This window comes from Varroa destructor, unplaced genomic scaffold (genome assembly GCF_002443255.2).
Source record: "Varroa destructor unplaced genomic scaffold, Vdes_3.0 BEIS01000005.1, whole genome shotgun sequence".
Classification (NCBI taxonomy): Eukaryota; Metazoa; Arthropoda; class Arachnida; order Mesostigmata; family Varroidae; genus Varroa; species Varroa destructor.
Window position 1 is genome coordinate 28046661 of NW_019211458.1, and position 19957 is coordinate 28066617.

Genomic DNA, 19957 nt, shown 5'->3' on the forward strand with positions numbered 1-19957 from the left:
ATATGGTAAGCAATCCGTCAAAGTGTGAGAACCTTCTATATTCTGCGCACTCGTCCGCATCGAACAGACTGGGCCCATCGTTGTGAAAATGAACTGCTATGCATTGAAATTGGGGAAGCGGGTAGATATCACCGTTTTAACTCTTCGGAATTCTTCAGTTGCCGGATGACAATCCAAACTCTTGAACGGTACTATAGCGCGGCAGGCCTGCAATTTGAATCGACGTAAAATAAGCCATCTGCTCCTTTGTCGGCGTTATCAAGTGCCTTTGCATCTTGTCCTTCTAACAACTAAAAAACTTGGAGCGACGAACTGTTCACCGACATTGCGTATCGTTGCCGACCTTTGTGCCTCCGATATGCACGCGCGCATAGCTGCGCGTAGAAACCATTACCCAAGCCAGATGAATCTTAAACAACGATAGCAAAAATTAAAAGACAGCGCGTTGAAGTCCATGGTGTCATCTACGTTATCCCCCATACTGCGTAATTTTACTGCTCATATCGAGTGATACCCATATTTAACCTAACGTTTTTGTAATTAGTGTTTCGATTATACAGTACTGCAAAACCACGCCGACACGTACGAAAACAAATGTGTTACGCGACAGACGTCCAAAGCTGCTTCCTTTACTAAGAACAATTAACTAATGCTTATCTCGAGTACGGACAAGTCGTCACTGAGGTTAGTTTCTATTCGTGACGCGTTGAGGCATTTCGCGGTTGCCAAACGTGACTAACAATTTCGTGATAAACATTGGCTAACTACGGTATTATTTTTTACAGGTAATTACACAATAGGATGCTTCTAGCCGTAGTCAAGAACGGAAGTAAGCAAAATTTTGAGTTCATGCGAAGACTCACATAGAAATATATGTCCGACGAAACCACCGCGTCACAACTTCGTTCGTCAATAACAGCGTCAGCTACACCAACGACGCTAGAAGATTTCACAGCAGACGATATCGATCATCTACGCCTGTTTACATTACACGCACCCATTGTCTATGACGAATTTGATGGAAAAGGTCAGGATGCTTGCAATGATCACGGTCCGATTTTTCACCCAGGACCCCTTTTTCCGCGACAGAGAATAGAGCGCCTAGCGTTAGTCGGGCCTTACATGTGATTTCATCAGTTGCGATATTGTGACATTCCTTCATCAAACCACAATAAGAATCCATTTTGTGCATGGCTCTAATTAGGCTTAGGAACAGCATATTTGTGCCAAAGCGACGGAACACAAGAGAAGCTTCATAGTAATTATGTAATGCCATAAAGCCAGCCAAAAACATTGAGGTTCGGTGTGTTCTGTGCTTGAGCAGCTTCCGTGAAGACGATTCTAGTTACCTCGGCCTTGTCGCAGGATTAACTAAATTGAATTATTAGGATTCGTTGCAATACAACATAAACATCCGTCTCGAAAAGTGGAGAAATATAAATATCGACCAAATATTTTGATAACCCGATGTCGAGTCTCATATATAAAAGTTCTAAGTAAATGTGACTGACAAACAGACGCCTAAAAATATCGTAGTGAATGTAATACAAACAAAGTGTTTCGCTGCACTAGCAATTTGAGCTGATTTTGGTGGGGTGCTGATGTAAAGCGGGGGCAAACCGTATTTTCGCGATTTAGTAAACTGAGATTTACGATGACTTTTACCGCGTGACCTTCGATATGCCCGATAAATGTGGTCCGTGACTCTCCATTTTGTAGATTTAAGGCTGAAGTTACGTGGCGAGTGAGCCTACGCCCTCACATAAACATACGAAGATCGCACAAATAACGCCGAATTACGGAGGGACACCGGAAAGCATTGAAACACATCGATCATGGTTGGATCTAGCAAGATAGAATCGCAAACATCAGCGGATGTCTGGTCTGAGCTTGCGCATCTGTGGCATTACCGGTGATCACCGGGGGGTAAAAAGGTGAATGCGTGGGTAGGGCGTCGATGCTTTTTGTTCGTCCTTTTTCTTAAACAAACGATGTCGAGAAGATGAGAACTTGTGACACTTAACAGTACTCCGCTTGGCGACCTATTGTTCCATCTGCAAATTCGGTGGACGAACATATGTGAAAAGTGTAAAGTTAAATATTTTAGCATTGAGCTTTGCTAAGATCACAAATCTCGTTAGCAAGGGTTGATTTCAGGAATCCATTGAATATAAGAAAGATAGCTAAGCTAAGTCATCGACTTGAATTCGCTAATACTAGTTAGTCCTTGTCAAATCAAGTACTCGATTGTAGGCAACGGCTCCTTCGCGTAGCACATCTGTCAGCCTCATCATTTTGTTAGAAGATGTCCTTCTAATATGGGATATTTGAAAATAGTTTCAATGGCAGACAATTGTCTAAGATTCATAAAAGGACGATACAGGTCCGTTTACCTTTTGACCGTAGAACCTTGATTGCTGTGCAGTACGATTTGCAATTTTCACATTTGCCGGTCCCACCAACATCTGGTACCAAAAACAATCGCTAACATTACCGATGTTCTTGTTTTGTTCCGTTCCTCGCAAAATGTGTCATAGGCCACACCATTGAGGGATATTAGGTTTGCCATCCTTTTAATCTGTCTGTAAACCAAATCAAATTGACATCCGTATGTCGCCATAAACAAAGAAGTTCGCCGAATGTTTTGTGTGTGTGTTGTCATGAATGAAGCTTTTCTCCGCTTGCTCGTTTTGCCGTCTAAAGAGTGGTTTAATAACACTTAGTAAATGGTCGTATTCGCAGATAGACTTTCTATTCAGTATGTTTAAAGTCTGCTTCTGTTATTTTCCTATTACGAGAAATTTGCAATAGGTGTGTTTCTCGATAATGTGCGACGCAACAACGAATACTGATCTAGGGTCCTAATTCTAAATATTTCTAATAACAGTTGCACATGTACTGGTAAAGCCGTTTTAACGCGGGTATAGCCATCACTACTCCAACTACCGTAAGATTTCGTACGCTAGGGCAAACCGCAATGATGGTAATGACTTTTACCGGCCTGAAGCAACCGGAGACTGGACAACAGGTAAACAGCGACCTTTTTTTCTCCATGCGCACGTTTTGGCCAAAAACCTACACTATTGGTTTTTTTTTTAGCGTTTCTGCTGCTACTGCGGCTTCCGCCGTTGTTGTATCAATAGTAGTTTTAACGTAGCTTAAGGCGTTAGTCATTGGCCGGCTTCGTGCTGCTCGCGAATGCTGAGAGCCATGGCTCGGAATTCATTGCTTGCGTCGGAACTAACTAAGCTATGTCCGTATTTTCACACGCGCAGCCGGCGCTGCTTAATTTCAGCAGAATAAATTTATGCACCCCAGCGGACTACAGCGCCACGTTTTTCTACGGTGGCTCTAACTATCCCTCGCGTCGGCCAGTCGGTCAGTAGCTAACGTGCTAAGCTAGGCAACAACGCCGAAAGGGGCGGCTGCCACTGCATCTAAACTTGGCATTACGCGCGAAGGCTCAATGAGTGGAAAGGACTTAGAGCCAAACAGGAAGGCAAAAGCTCAAGAACAGATGAACACCAAGTGATACTATGAAGCCGCTGTCGCTAATAAGGCATGCAACGGAATATATATCCTACAGGGGCTGACTGGAACGGTAAAAAGCTTTCAAGAGTAGAAACAGCTGACATAAAAGCTACTGGCTTAGGTTTACTATCTTCAAACTCAATGGTTTCCAGAAAAATTGTTATCTTTCTGGAAACCATTGAGTTTGAAGTGTGAAGAAAGCAAACCTTGTTTTCCAAGTTGCTATCGATAGGAAAGATGGATGAAATACTACTAGAATGCACACAGAAAAAAAAATGAAGGATAAACTGCGCTTAAAATGTTCGAGCGTGAATTGTAGAACGTGTACATACTCGCATGAATATATATTAATTGAAAAGAATATTGTTAACTACTTGTCTATTGACAGAGTTTGCCTGGCATTCCATACGTAGGGAACATTTATACTACTCATGTGTATGTAAACCTTAGGAAAATACATAACAAATATATATCGTGTTTACTAGATATCACTATGTGTATATTCAACACTTGCTCGTTCCATCGGGATACACCGGGAACAGCTTTTTGGCACCTATTATTTTTGGCGACAGTGTTTAATGGCCTGCGTGTTGCAGCAGCCTAGTGAAAAAAGGCAACAACGCACGTGACCTTAGTATTCCACTAATAAGCCCGCAGCGTTTTGATTCTTAGGCTGAACGATGGTGACATGAAAACAAAGCAGAGGACAACAGACGAGTAGAGAGAAGAACCAAAGTTCCTACTCCCCAGTTTGTACCAGCCAAGCGATGAAAAATCGGGCCGCGTCCAAAATGACGTTCATGCCTTCGAGTGTTTTGCGCTTAGATACGGCCGGACGTCGTTATATGAGACGACACGCGATGGCCTCGCGACAACAGCCAACAAGAGAAAGAATATTGTCTGATCAAATGAGACCGCGCAAGGTGCCAGCTCGCCTAGGATCAGGCTACAAGCATCCTAGTGCTCGCAGGATCAACGAACGACGAACGCAGCTACTGCTGTAGGTACACATGCACAAACACACTATGCTCTGGCACATGCTACACACACACGCGTCCACATGACAGAAGTCTTCTCGACGTCCCTTGGGCATCACGATCAGTTCCCGTCTCGCCGCCTCATCCTTACCGTTGCCATCACCAGCTAACCAACGGACCAAACAAGCTGCTGTTATGCTTTGCACATTCTGTCCTTTAGGATCAGCCAATGGCCGGCGGACCGTAGACTATGCAACACGCAGCAGCAACGAGACGACGAATGGGGAGCCAGGGGACTAGGGCAAAGAGTAGAGACAAAACAGAGGATAAAAGCGAAAACCCAGTACAGGCCACCAAAGCACTCGCTTTCACAGGAGTGTCCCCTCATCGTCTTATATGCAAGAAGCAAAAGTAGAAGTTTCCTTCTACTTTTGCTTCTCGCATATATGTGACTGACCGCTTAGCAGCTATATGTATACGCCTAGTAAACAGACAAGCGAGATGAGTTTGTGTTTTTAAGTGGGACGAGGTGAACCCTGTGTAATTTTTAACAAAGTTTTTTAACACTATTTTTAGGCTGTGCGTACAATTGTTTGTATAAATTAGTCTCTAGCTTTGTTACAGTTGTTCAAGACGAACAACAGTTGGGCTGGTTTTGTTTAGTCTGTAACTTTTTTTGTGATTTGTGAATGATGCACAGATTTTTCAGTGAAATTTAGCTTTTGCTGGGCGTAGATAACTCAATGTCTAGTTGGCCGTTTAGCTAATAAAGTTAATTAGCGACGCTACTATAGCACGTGAGAATAATAGGCGTCTGAGAATTTATTGGTTAACTGGGTTTTCTGTTACATTTTCTTTTACAATGGCCCAACATAACTTACACCTAAATTCTTCGAATAATCGCGTGCATTTTTCAAATGACCCATGTTGGGGGTTCAGAATTGTATATTTTACCCATGTTTAGATTTATTTTATCGAAGCTGACTAACTTTATTGGTTTCCAAATGTTTCTCACTCGCTGTTAAAATAAAAGCCCGCCATTGGGGTTTATGTAGATATAGTTTTTGATGCTATTAGACGATAGATCTTGACGCACCGAATTAACACGCTTTTATTTATATGTATAATAGTAATTTTCTATACGTATATATATATAGGAACGAGAATGTATACTCTTTGGCATTAATCGCTAAATTTCAATACATTTCAGTGCTTCTTGGCTAATATGCAATATTAGGCAGATATTAAAATACTTAAACGTGGCTGTGGCAAAACAGCTATAATTTTTCTACAGCAACTATAGTTTTTTTTACATATGGGGAAAAACGAGAGTTTTTATCCGTGTTGAGGAACAGCTTTCTCCGGGACGTCCTAGGAACAAGGTCATTAAAATTAAACGCATGTCATTGCAAGGTCGAATTCGCGCGCATCGAACGAAATGAATACGATAAATCTACGTCGTTAAGACGTTGTCCGACGGCCGATTCTACTCATTTACGTTCTGAAATCGGTCAATTGAGCCAACTGAAAAAGCCCTTCCTCATTTAATCCAATATCTATAGAATTAAATGAGGAGAGGCTCTTAATATGTATAAATTCTAAATACATAAATTTGCTTTATAGCTATTAAATGGAACGGTCTTGAATCGAAGCTTTGCTTAGGACGCGCAAGGATTATAGTTCCTGGTTTTTTTATCGCTCATATGGTAAAAATATGCTTTAAATGCATTTCCTCGACTGAAAATTTTGCTTAGGACGTCCCAGCAACGGAACTAATAGGGCAACCGGTTCAAGTAACCGTAGCCACGATTAAAAATCGGTCGATTCAATCAATGTACGTTACTGCGACGACGGGTGACCGTGTTCGCAAGCGTCTCAAAAAGTAAGCCGACTCAGCCATTTGAGAAGCCCTTTCTGTAACAAAAGTAACAAACTATCGCCAACAAGCAAGACAAAATCTAGAGTTAGTCTAAGATGAATTTGCAAAAGCACTTCCTTTGAACATGAATAACATAGGCTACAGGTATGTTTTGTTTTTACTTCGTGTGATCCTGCCTCATCGGTAGCCACAGCCAGCAGTGACGGTGTATATAAGCATTAGATTATCATAGAACAGGGCTACGTGCCCTACACAGTCTAAAGTGCCTTGCGCGTCCGACGTCGCTTTTCCGCTTGAATTCGTTGCAGTGCAAAGAAACAAAAGCAGAAAGTGAGGGAGAGAGAATCAAGCAGCAGCAACACCTCGAGTCAAAAGAAGTTCAACTTTTGATTGTTGGAGACTGCGGCACTTTCTTATTCCTCATTCTTGACGTTCTCTCAGGGGAGACGGATGCAAGGATTTCTCGCAGCAGCGGTCACACCGGCAGCTATGTCGAGGACGGCAGCACCGCCTACGGCGGCAATAACGTTGGACAGAAGTGCGTCAGACTCCCGTCACTCGCCGGAGCCTGCCTAGTTTGCTTATTGGTTGGTACTTGACTGGCACAGTCTGCTAGCAGCGAACCCTGGGTCTCTCCATTCAGTGATGGGTCCTCCACGCTGCTTTCTCTACAGAAGCAGGCCAATCGGCCGACCTACAAAAGGACCGAGCACGAACATCCACACCTCACCAAAACAGAACATAGCCAAGTTGCTTAGCGGGAAGAGCAGGCATATTAGGGCCTGCGGCTTCGAGGCACCTTGCTTTTTGAGTTCTGCGGTTCCATCTCTGCCTTTCTTAGTCACTAGGCCGAACTCATCGAACGGGACCATCAAAAAAGAGATCTGTCAATTGGAAGATATAAAAATACAATCGACTTTTCGTTCGCTTCTTTTTTTCCGCAACTCTAGATGCCTCTACCTCTCTCACGAACCTTCCACATACATACATCAAAGACGAACCGCTTCCTTCCCTTCAAACCGTCGCGGTTGTGGTGGCGACGAGCACTGATGAAGTCCCCCCGCCCCCTTCCCCAAAAAACTCGCTGAACTCTTTTCTTATGTCCGACTCGAACCTCAGATTGCTCCAAAAGTACCGCATTGTTGGCGGTTTGGGCCCACAGGACCTTGGCGGTTCTTGTTGTCATCGAAGTAAGATTGTACTGGATCGCACCGCTGACTGCGCCAGTTCATAGCGGCTCTCTTTAAACTGGCCGCTCCTCGAACCTCTTCCAAATTGAAGTCTATTTCACAATTCTGAGCGGTTGATGGTGTTCAATGCTTCCCTGTCGCGGCATCTTCGTCTAGGGAACGCACGTTTTGGAAGTGTTGCTTATTCTTTGCTTGCTTCGCATCGCGAGCGGTGTTTTGCTTACTGAGCTAAAGATGATCAGTAATGTGAATTGCGGACTTGTTTGAATATGTTACAGTATATTATCGTGGTAACCACTCTGTTTCAGTGAGTCGTGTTCCACCCACTTAGGCATTGATTAACCCGTCTAAACGGTGACAACTTCAGTAGCTACTCTATTAACTCGAACTGGAGCGTTGCACTGATATGGTGTTAGCATCATTCGTAAATGTTATTTTCGTATAACATAACAGTGTTAAACCTTGCGGAAATTGCAGAACTTACGGCTCTCTTCTGGTCCAACACTTGTTCCACAATTGTACCGTTGTGTACAAGTGACGAATACAGGCGGCTAAATCTCATGGCACTGTCGTCGTATATGACAGAAAACAGTGTACCTGAACTGCGACACGGAGAATATATAATGTTTACCGTAAACAGAGCCCAAGAACAGGGAGGAAATGCCATACATGGTCTCGGAGCGCGCCATCGCTTCCTCAGCAAGTTCCGGCAGGTTCTGTTTCTCTGGACGTACACGGCAGAGAAAAGGTAAGCCAACTCGCCGTGATCGCTACCGTCACGGTCGGTCACGGTCGACAGGGCGGGCGCTAAGGGAGAATAGAAGACCCTTTATCCAAGGTTGCCGATGTATTCTATCCAGCGAACCGACTTGGTAGACACACGTGCTTTGCTTGATCCTGCCGCTTTCGCCATTTCCACGTGGCTGCGGCCAGGTGCTTCCTACAACCCTGGCATGGGTAGCACAGCAAGAGAAACGGGCAACGGCGAGATGAGTAGAGGGTGTAATTTGGAAGCGAGGAACCGGGAACGCAAAGGCCGCTGCAACCATTGTCAGTGCTTCGGCTTCTACGACTAGAACAGCCTTCTGCGCTTCCAACTGTAGTAAAGGAGCCCTGATGGTCGGTCGTACGCACACTTTGAGAAGCACCTAGGGGCTGTAATCGATTTCGGTAAAGGACAGCTTCTCCATCGGATGCCTGAGAGGATGTGACAAGGCGGCGACAGCAGTGGAAATATTCAATCTCTCTCCTTCTAAATGCACAATGCTTAAACTTTCAAAAGCCCAATTCCATTCCCTAAGTCCCATTTTCCTTCTCCATTCACCTTAACACCATTCCCCTGGCGACAGCAGTTGCTTACGGGCCGCAGTCCTCCCGTCAATGCCAAGCTTTCCGACTACGCTTTGCTATCTCCCATTCCGTCAAGGAACTTCGCCTCTACCTTACCCCTTCTCGCCTCAAGCCCACCGTGAGTTATTGTATTTATTCAGAACATCTATCTCCTATATGGCTGTCGGTTGTAGTTGAGCCTTGTAAAGGTTGCGAGCCATCGATACCACTTGGATCGGCGGCCGAACTGTTGCCGGCGTACGTGGGGGTGGAAGTCGATGCAAACCAAAAGTCAAATTGCAGTAGCGAAGCTCTTCTGAGAGCTACACAAACGATAGCAGTACAATCAAGTTTACCGTAACACAGGGCGCATCATTCGGCTCTAGTCGCTCAGTCCTCGGACGCTTTAGCCAGCCACTGTTAACCAACATTAACTGCTACAAAGAAAAAGGCTTTTCTTAAAAATAAACCATAGTTTCGACTCTTGCCGTTGCCTTTGGCGGCAAAGCATTTTGCATTGTACAAGACATACAGGCCCCGTACGTATTGCTCGACTCGGCGTATAGCTTCACCGGCGACATCACTGCCCGCCTTCGCCAGCAGGACATTGCCCGAACGATCTATGGCGGTATATGGAGTGAGGGACCAACTTTGCAAGCCGCCCAACTGTACCCAACGTTCGCGATGATCTACAGCAGTAATTTCCATTCTGAAATTGGCATGAAAAAAGTGCGCCTTGCCGGTTTTTCGCTGTTTCTCTTCGGTAGGTTTATTCACGTCGTCTAACGCATCAAATTCCAGCTGACCCTAAGAACGAGGTAAGGGATAGTTCAATCCAGCTTTCCTGACGAACCAGCGCTAAACCCCGGGGGTCGCAGCAGGAAACTCCAATTTGTTCCATTATATCAAATCAGTTGCAAGAAGCCACCAACTAAGCAGCAGTCACAGCACTCTGCAGGCTAACGGCAATAAATACATAATGCATTGCATCAGCCATACTGATATACGCCCCTGCTGCCTTCGGTGAGCGCTACGAACCAATGGACACCACCGCCACTGCAGAAGATGGCTTGCTGCCCTTAGTGCTCCCCCTAGAGTCGACATTCTCTTTCGAGCGGAGATAGATGGCGGGGCATTACCGGATGCCGGACCGACAGCTCGCTCTTCGCTTCAAAGTGGCACATGGCATGCTTTCTTCCTGGTCATCGGTGGGTGTCGGTCGGAAGAAGGAGCACACAGGAAAGGGGCAGCGAAAAGCGAGCGGGGTTAAGGGGTCTTAGGGACGTCAAAATTGGTGGTTTGTGCCTGCGATCGAGGGCTGCTACGACCTATTGGAAACATACGGCGTGGCCCTGATGCGATGGTTCGGCCATCGTATTACACGGTGACGGCGGGGCAAACAGGGCGACAAGGCTGTGGGCCATTCTGCTACGAGACCTTTCCTCATTTACCTCCCCTCATTGATTTCTTTCCCTCATTCGTTTTTAACGCCATTTCGCTATCGTCAGCGTTGCTATTGCCGTTATCGTCATCATGGTTGTCGGTCAGAAACCGTTTCTTGACTGTATTCGTCTGGGCTTGTCAGCGTGGGCGGTGGCTACGGTAGGAGTCATTTCATTCGCTTGTAGCTTTGCTTTTTCGGTTTGCAACATTTTCCGTAGGCAATAAAGGAATAGTTGCGTCCACTATTACTAACTTTTTCATGGATCTTCTGCATCGTTTTCCATTGCTCTACGCTTCTTTTTTCTACGCCTTTAAGACGCTGGTCATCTAGTCGCCTCTATTGTTTGCCCCTTGGCAAGGGGACTCGTCCAATGTCGGTCAAGCTTGTCACTGTCTGCTGGCCACCAATCGGTCGTCAGTCTTCTTACGTCGCTATTCTACAACCGACGGAGCGGCTTGCTGACCTTCCGTCTCATTCATTGTTGAGGTGGTATATAACATACCTTGTTCTTCGATACGAAGGGAGGGAAAACAAGATGTTGACTTCCGAGCCAAACCTAGTCGATCCCAATCCGGGTGGAACGGAGGCTCGATGGCAGTCGGTACGTAGCATTGTGATTTTATCGAATGAACCGCGTGAATGAAGAAACGCGTAAACCTGGAGTTAGGATTTGACTCAGCAGAATGCCAAGAAACGAAGAAGAAAAGAAATTTTTTTAAGGCTGCTGGTCAGTTTTTGCCCGCATAAAAATGGAATCGGGTTTATAAAAAATTAAGAAATCTAGTCTAGATATGTAGTTTAAAAACGACAAAAATCAAAATCATCAATCATAGTCCGTGGCCAAAGAACGGGGTCGAGAGCAAAACACAGCGGCTACGCTGTTTACTAGTTTGTCGCTGATTTGGCAGATTTAGGACACGTAAAAAGAAAAAATACAAACGTTACTCCGACACATTGACTACGAAAAGCGGCACTGAAACAGTTCACTGACATTACACTAAAAATCTTACAAGACAAATGATTATCTAGTAGTTTTGTTTAATAATTTCTCTACGTAAATGTGGTTTTAAACGAGGCACATTTAATAATTTCTCTACGTAGATCTGGTTTTAAACGAGCAGCATTACAATGTGCCCTGTATGGCTTTGTGACGGTCAGGGAACCATGTCGATCGACACTGTGCTGCCTTTTGATTCTGTTACTGGGAACACCAAGACCCACTGGCGAAATAAGCTTTACTGAACGTTAGGAAGGCGTCTTAATTCAACAAGCTATACACCTTTTCTGCAACTTTATGTCGACTCTCCAGAGCCTTTCTCTTGCCATTCCAGGATCAACATTGATTAAATTAAATCAAGGGCTATTTAGATATAGCTAAGTTCCATTAAAAGAAAGTGTCCTTGGTAAGACATAATGTGACGAAGTAAGTGGAACGAGTATTGCGTTTTAACCTGATCATTCGAAAGAATTGTGCCAGAAATATCGCGAATGGCAGACACAAAGACAAGGGGGAACTAAAGTGAACGAATAGGTGGAAATTTGGCTTCGGTTAAAAATTCCTCTAGCCTTCAGTAAGGTCCCACGTGGATCTTGAATAGTTGAACTTATTTTGCCTCTTCTTTTGATGAAGGTAGACCCATCACAGAACGTATACACTTGCAACCCTGCGAATGTACAGCTTTCCTGAAATGATAACACATGCTCGGTTCCATCATGCCCCTTTCTTTATGATCGTGTACGCTGCTGTACGCGGGAATCTCATCGATGACCAAGCTCTATTCAATGGCCCGGAGATAAGATCCGACCCCTGATCGTTTATTAAACGCCGAACAACATGAAAAAGACGTATCCGTTTTTGTTGGGCCTTAAATCACTAGCTTCTTCGATGTTTGAAGGGTGTTCACTGGGTAATATAGAACTCATTAGGGTTAAATGTAATGTGAGAAATTTTTGCCCCGTAGATGCATTTATTGAACAACTTCTACATCTCACAGGATATTCATGTTGTAATCATGACGATCTATTAACAAGAAGTAGACTTTGATATTTTATCCGACGCACATATATGTGCCATTCGTTGACCATGTCTGGCTGGTGCACCGGATGCCTACCGCATTCGGCAACGAGCTAATATATTGTTAACGAGTACCGCACATGTTCAACTGAACGCGCAGTTACATATTCACTACTATAATGTTATGGAACTTAATACAGAACAAAACAGTTTACCAGAGTGATGCTTCCACTAACTATTATTATTGTATACGCTGCTATTATGCCCCCTTTTTATACTTCTGTACGAGAACCTCACGCTTGTCCGTTTGCTGCACGATGTGCCATGCAGCACTGGACGCACAGATAGCTATCGTGCAGAAAAATACGTATAGATAGTAACGCGTAAAAACAGCAATTATGCGCGTTTGCTGGCACGCTGTCAGTGCGCCACCTACTGCATTTTGTAAAACATCCACTTCATGTTGTCGCCTGACCATCGACATGAGAAAATAACACAGTGTAAAAAAAAAATATGGAATGAACCCTAGCTGGGTTAAAAGTAATTTAGAGATTGCATCTGCACCTGGCAAGATTTGGGGTCGACACTTAACGAGCGATCAGTTTTCTATTTAGAAGGCTGAAGTCCTCTTTCTGTTCTACGACCGCCAATACATGGTACCTCGGCGGTTCGAAACATTTTTCAGGTACCGTATCACTGACTGAACTTCCTGTTTGCAGTATCGCTCTCAGAACTATGACCTTAAAACATAATAAACGACCATTTCAAGGCTACGCTTGTTATATCAAATTAAGGTTTTTAAAGTGTCTTCACTTATAGCTTTCTCGTCAAACACGTATGTCGACCTTCATGTATGTATAGACGAGTCCGTACATAGAATCACAATATCCATGAGTATGTCTTGTATATGCTCAAGTGTTCTCCTCAAACACTGCTTACCTTAGCTCTCCAACCACTCTTCACGATGTGCTGTGATTTTTATTCGATATAGCCTATTTAGAAAAATACTTGCATACAAACATTGGCGCAAACTAGCTGCCTTAAACTCTTTCTCAATCCATTCTTGAATGCTAACACATAGTAATTCTTTTAACAGCCTCAGTGGATCTTGATACGGTAAATGTATTGACTCTGTGATTCCCCTTTGACAGCGCCTACTTCACGAGGTACCGTGCGACACGTCGATATTTCTCTTGACAACGGAAATAACACGACTGTCCATAACCGGTTGGAGGCAAAAGAACGGCGTCTAGCGGCCGTTGTTGGTCTAGAGACTTTCTTCTTTCTTCGCCATTAATGACGATCCCGCCATCAGTCAATCTTTCGTTCCTCCTTTTTCCCTTTAGCTAACAAGAAATGTTAATATGCAGGCATGGAGACACTGTAGATGGAGTACGATCGTTGCCGCTGTGGGGCGCGAGGTACGACGTACCTTTTCAATATTTTCCTTGCTTAGCTATTTCGTTTGTTGGATCTATAATAGATAGGTCCACGAAGAGTTCTTCCCGCCTACTTCTACCCTAACTGCCGCCATCATCACCACTGACGTTGCGCCCAACCAATCTTCAACCCTCTGAAATCCTTCTTCTCTTCAATCCGGGGCGCTCCAACTAAACAGATCCTATGTATGGGAAAAATATGGTAACGCGACACATCTTATTCGCGGCGACTGCTTCAGTTGCACGCTGTTTATATTATTGCTATTATCGCTATTGAATTGTCGGGGTCGGTGAGAGAATTTTCGGTTCGGTCTTGAATAGCAGCGTTTTATCAGACTGGCTAACGCAAACCTTAGTTGATATTGAGGGGAAAGAAAGGAAGGCAAAATTATGAATGTATCGATATCCCATAGAGAGAGAGGCGAAATCGACTGCAGCCTGATTCTACGTTAGCGCAACGTAGGCTCATCTCTGGTGGACGCTTGCCCAGGGCAACTGCCCTGGTTGTGTCCCAGTCCTTTTACTTTTTCTTTTGTACTTCTTTTTCTTTCGTTGAAGCGAACACAGAACAGCCGGAGCGCTGCTGATTGATTCAAACGACTTGGGCTTCGTAAACATGAGGGGTTCGTTAGTTGTAAGTAGTACTTGATGCTACCATAACTGCTTTCCAGGTGGATTTTCAATTACGCACTAGGCACTGGTATTTCTTCTTTGTTAGGGTACAATTAGCTTTATTTTATACCAAGCTGTGAGAAATACTAAACGCCATATAGAAACTGGTCAGTAATATAACGCAGCATTAGGTTGTACTGCTTTCTGTAATGTTGGCTTGAAAATATAGGAAAGTTTAATTATCCATAAATGGAGATTTTTGCCTTTCAGCATATGACTCTGTACTCCAAAGAGATCATTATGAAATTTAATATATGGCTCATTCCTATGAAAACTTGCACGCAGTATGCCTGTTAGATAAAATACGCTGCAGTATCAACGTCGCTCGCCTCTGATCTTGACGGTGAATTTCAGCTCAACAGTAGGTTAGTAGCAAAACGGCGGAAGACGGCTTTTACCAGCTCGTGATTAAAGCTACTTGCCTTATTCGAAGGGCATACTCGATACGATGGCCCTTCACCGTTCGCTTTCAACATCCCTGCGACAAGGATCGAACGGAACCTAGAAGTCGAAAAAAATGGGACAACTGTATCATCACTAGTATCACAATAGTTGTGTGTGTAAATGTATAGTAGGCCATCAGTCCTCGGAGCGTCCAGGATAGCCAGAAATTAAGCCTGGCCGTCCGGCTAGCTATCGCTTGAATCCAGCATAGCTGCTGGGTCGCAATTGTGCGCTACTAGTGACGACCGTTCCACCAGTACAACTACCACGTTAACAACAGCTATTGCACTTCTTCTGGAATGGATCCTTGCTGCCGCTTTCCATCGTTGATATGACCATGAGTATGCCTGTACAGCTCAGACGAGGTGGCCTCTGTTTTTTCGTAGACCGGCCCATCATGGCCCCATCATTGCTGCGTGCCACTAAGCTCGCATCTGCCTGGCCGCGAACGCAGCCCCAAAAAGAACGATGGCATTGTCCTTAATTGAAAAACTAAACCAGCTTAGCACATCGCCACCGGTACCATTGCTGCCTGTCGACCCGCAACCGTGAAGGCTAACGTTAGCCGTAGCCATCTAACGCTAACCAGTTAAAAGGACCATGAAAGAAGCTAACCGCTATCCAACTATCCACATCTCCTAGCCGACTGCTACTCGCCGCGTTCCTCTTCACTTGGCCGTCCTTACGTCAATGGCTTCCACGGTAAACGGCTGCGTCCATTTCTTTCGGCTAGTGAACCAGTAAGCAAGCTAATGCTGTTGCTTATGTCCCCGTCTCTTATTTATGAAGCAGGAGATATCGCCAGCGACAGGCGTCTGCGGCTGCCGCTGCCGGTACAGCGGCTGCGCGGGAGGGGTTGTGCCTTGCGTCCCTGTGCGTTGTTTCTTTCGAAAATAATAGTGGAGGGATGCGCAGTGTTGTTCTCATTGCTCTCGAAAGACTATGCTATCCTAATGCTGTACGAGCAACTCTGGAAAAAGAGTGGTTCTCGTTCGTTCATCGGAGCTCCGATGCTATGGTGGCTACAACAACGGAGAAAATGAACAGATAGACCGACTGATGCGTCATTGGGGTTCCCCGCTATCAACCCACGAATAACAGCGTAAGTATAGCGAAGAGATGTCTTGTTAGAAGACAGTTGGCACCCTGTTCCAGTAGCTGCTTTGGATGGCGACGCGAGGACGATCGGTCCGGTGTAGTTAGCCGCCCACTTGACCAACACCAGTCATACCAGTGGCTGGTGTGAATTGATGGAAGTGTTTCACAATTGAAAGGTAGGCGAAGAGGGAAACGAACGCAGCGGACGCCACGGAGACGTCGCTAACTATATTGTTACCAGAAAGAATTCTTTTTATGAAACGAATCCTGGGGAATGCCGTTTGTGTTTGGACTGGCTCATTGCTCCATTTTCCCAGTCAACGGGATATTCGGGCACTTATTGGAGTTTTTTTTTTACCTATCAGCGTTTGTACATTGATAAGATTCCCAGCGTTCGGGAACAGGATAGCTTCTTTTACCAGGCGTCACACAAGTCGAAGGAGAAAGAACCGTCAGAAGGCTTAAGCATGAGTAAAAGATAAAGGTAAGAAAGATGGCTGATTTAGGAAAAACGGGGCTCTGACACCTCAACAGTTCAAATCCGGTTGCGGAATGTTATTAGGGCCTTAAGCTAAGCTGCTAGCTGGAGATAGTGGCCGATTTTGGCATTCCACTCGAGATCACGTGTAGCCCAAACTGAGGACCCAATCGCAAGGAGTATCAATTGAAGAAAAAGGGGGCTTGTGCCCCAACATTGATTATTACTGCGATGTCATTTTGAAGTCTTTTTTTTTTTTTTCTATGAAGTCATCATGCTTAATCTGCTGAACCCGTTCTAAGTCGTTCAAGCCAAGTACTTCTCACGATTCCCTGCGGTATCCCTAACTTGTCCTGAAAAACGTTTGTTCATTAGGCCACTCAGACACTTATTCGTTTCACTAACTCCATCTAAATACTCCATTCGACTAACTCCATCTAAATACTGAAAATTGGGCAGCTAACGGAGGCACACCTAGAGCTTGACAGCCGGCGAACTTACGGCCGATGAGCTCTCAATGAACAAAATCAACATAAGTGCCAGTAGAACGACACGAAAGTCGCTTATATCCTATACAGCCACCGTACTTATAACCCCTCATATAGATATGTAAGAAGCTATAAGAACACTCACGCAGCATACGCCTTAGTCACCCGTATGGTCTGAGATCGCCAACTGGACCCGACGGCTACAATCGAATTCTCTTTTCTCTCTTCTTCCGTTCACTTTAACGTTTTCAGTCTGAAAGCAACCCATGCGATGTTCCATACTAAAAGTACACTTGGCCACGGGCTGAGAGCGGTCCTGTTACTACTGGAGAGATATGTCGCATCATCCGAGTAAATATGCTACTGTTATTTGCATTTCTGTGTCGTTATAATAGGTCCTCTAATAAAATGTCTGAGAAGTATTGATCTTAGCTACGTCAACAGCGCATTGTCCTAGAGTCGCCCTAGCCGCTCACAAGTGGAAAACTCGTGAGACAAAAAAATGAAATGTAACAATTCTCTCGGAGTGGTCTCGTTTTTGTGGTGACGATTACGGCCTAGAAAATGTTACACGGCGCTACGTACACGGCGACGTATATCGAAATATAGACTTCGCGTCCGACGCAACACTTGGCGGATGTTCCATTTAGCTGTGTACCTTATTAATTTGTATTTAACTTGCTAGGGAAAAGAACAAGGTGTTCGTTGTTTTTACATACATAGTTCGACGCAAGAGATATATATGGTGTCGAAGAATTGTTTTTCATTTTTTTTTCCCAGCTAATGACTTTAAAGGGCCGTATCTCAGGTAATATGTATAGGCGTTGGTGGCATCTTAGGGCTGAATTTCAGGGGTAGTGGATGCGCTAAAAGCGCTGGAATGGAACTTATGCTCAAGCTGTTGTTATATTTGACAATAATATTACGGTAAGAGCGTAAAGGATCCATAAAAGAATTCCGCTGTTCATAGCTAACATGCGTTATTACAATGACGGCCCAAACAAGATTCCATCGTTTTTCCATATAGAAATTTTAGTGTAAAAAGCGCCCTTCGTAAGGGTCGAGCAAGCACCGAAGAAAATTAATAAAATAATGATAGTGAAAGTTAATTGCAAATGATGAAAAATGAATAACTCGAGACATGCGACATCTGAACGTCACGTTCAGACGGACGTAAAAATGTCCGCAATCTCTGGCGACATTGAGGGTGACACCGAAAGAAGCAATGTTATATGTTTAATAAAACTAGGAAACGATTGTGCATTGACGATAGACCCACACATCTAACCGTGGACGATTGGCAAAATTACCACAAGCCATGGGAAAAATTGATTTAAAAAAAAAAATTTAAAATTTAGTCAGCAGCAAAAGCGTTATTTTTCACCATAACAATGCCATTCCACATGAATATTTAGCTATCCGGCAAAAATTGAGAGAACCTAGATGGGAAATTTCTATGCGTCCACCGTACATCTTGGATCCTATCATCATCTCAGTCTCTGGTAGAACCTTCCTAGAGAAGTTCAATAGAGTGATACAAAAATTTCTCGCTTAGAAACCCTGAACCGGAACGGGAAGAGACAGAGAGAAATGGCAAAAGGTTATCGCTAAATCGAAATAACATATATGAAGTTTACTAACAGTATTATGTCAAGATATACAATAGGTTTCCTTACACGTTGCTCTACAGTAGAAAACAAAGCATTGTTTATGATTGAGCCAAACACTTGGGCTTAAAGGCAAGGCAGTTTTACTTTGCGTTAAGAGGCCCAGATCAGAGGCATGCCCTCGACGAAAAGAGGAGTTATTAGCTAGCCCTTCTTTTCCCCTAAAATCTTGTCTAATCAAGCACCGGCGATGCATTCGCTTCCCTTCGTATCACCCCTTGGGGCTTCGGGCAACGGCTAAACTCTTGAGCTAACTGCGGCAAATGCTCGCAATCGACGCGTTGGCCTTTACACTCAGCATCAGCCTTTTTCCTGCAAGATGTATGTGCACTAATAGCAATTGAAAGTTGGCTGTTACTTTCTGAGGCGTCGGTCCACTCCATAGGTATGGTTAGCATCGTTGGTGAGCCTTAACATTTTTGTGGAGAGCTTTGCCCCCAAACAGATGAGATCAATGCAGTCAGCTGCTGTCGAGAGGATAAGGCGGTTATCAAAGAGTGAACTTATAACTCGATTGGAAGAAACAGTTGTCAGCGAATCAATAACTTTACTTGCTAACGCTACCATTTTAAAGTTTAATAATCAGTACGAGTACTAACTTTAGTTGGGGTGCGCTTGACCCGGTTGCCTTTGAATTTGTGCGTCACAAATAATACCCTACTTAGTAGGCATTGTATTTCATGCTTATTTAGATTTTGAATGAAGCTTTGCTATGCGATCCAAACATGTAGGCTAATGGAACGGACAGTACATCCTATAATGTATCGTGTACTAGGCAGACTTAGGCTAGCATGCCACCTTAATCGGTTAGGTATGTCGGCTGTTACCGAGGGCAAAATCTTTATGTTAGAATAGGGTTCCCGTCGTGCGCTCTGTATAATCATTTGCTCTAGAAAGTGTTTCGTAGATGCTGTCTCCGATCCGTTTAGATATAGTAATAGTAATGCCTAAAAATAGCTACAATAAAACTCCATGTATTCCACCTTAGCACCAGAGTGGCGGCCGCATATCTACAGTTTGCAGGGCCACGTTCTGTCCATTACGACTATCGGGGATCGTTCGTAGACTGTCGTCTAATTGAAGTGTAGAAGATGATATCATGCACATTATCCAGTTTATCGAATCAATGACCCGAGGAGCCCGGCCTCGAAAACGAGCGAAGTCTGCTGAACCGTGCGTGAGTATCTGTTTATGTGTTTCCGCGAGCACGTGCAGGCGGATGCATACATGTTTATATTACTATATAATTGTTTAATTGAATTGTGTGCGTTTAACAATGTAGTTCATTTTTTTCTATCATTTGCATA

General features: G+C 44.3%; 1 protein-coding gene and 1 long non-coding RNA gene across 4 annotated transcripts in view; both read left to right on the forward strand.

Moving 5' to 3' along the window:
- LOC147755499 (uncharacterized) overlaps positions 1-14517 on the forward strand; it is a 79789-nt gene extending 65272 nt beyond the window's left edge. For 2 of the 3 annotated variants that reach the window (XR_015329407.1, XR_015329408.1), the window contains exons 2-3: positions 786-3601; positions 4204-13155. This is a non-coding gene — a long non-coding RNA (uncharacterized LOC147755499). Of the gene's footprint in view, positions 1-785; positions 3602-4203 lie in introns of all 3 variants that reach the window. The other variant, XR_015329406.1, reaches the window with a different exon arrangement.
- LOC111251359 (uncharacterized) overlaps positions 1-19957 on the forward strand; it is a 327630-nt gene that overhangs the window by 137207 nt on the left and 170466 nt on the right. The window lies entirely within an intron of this gene.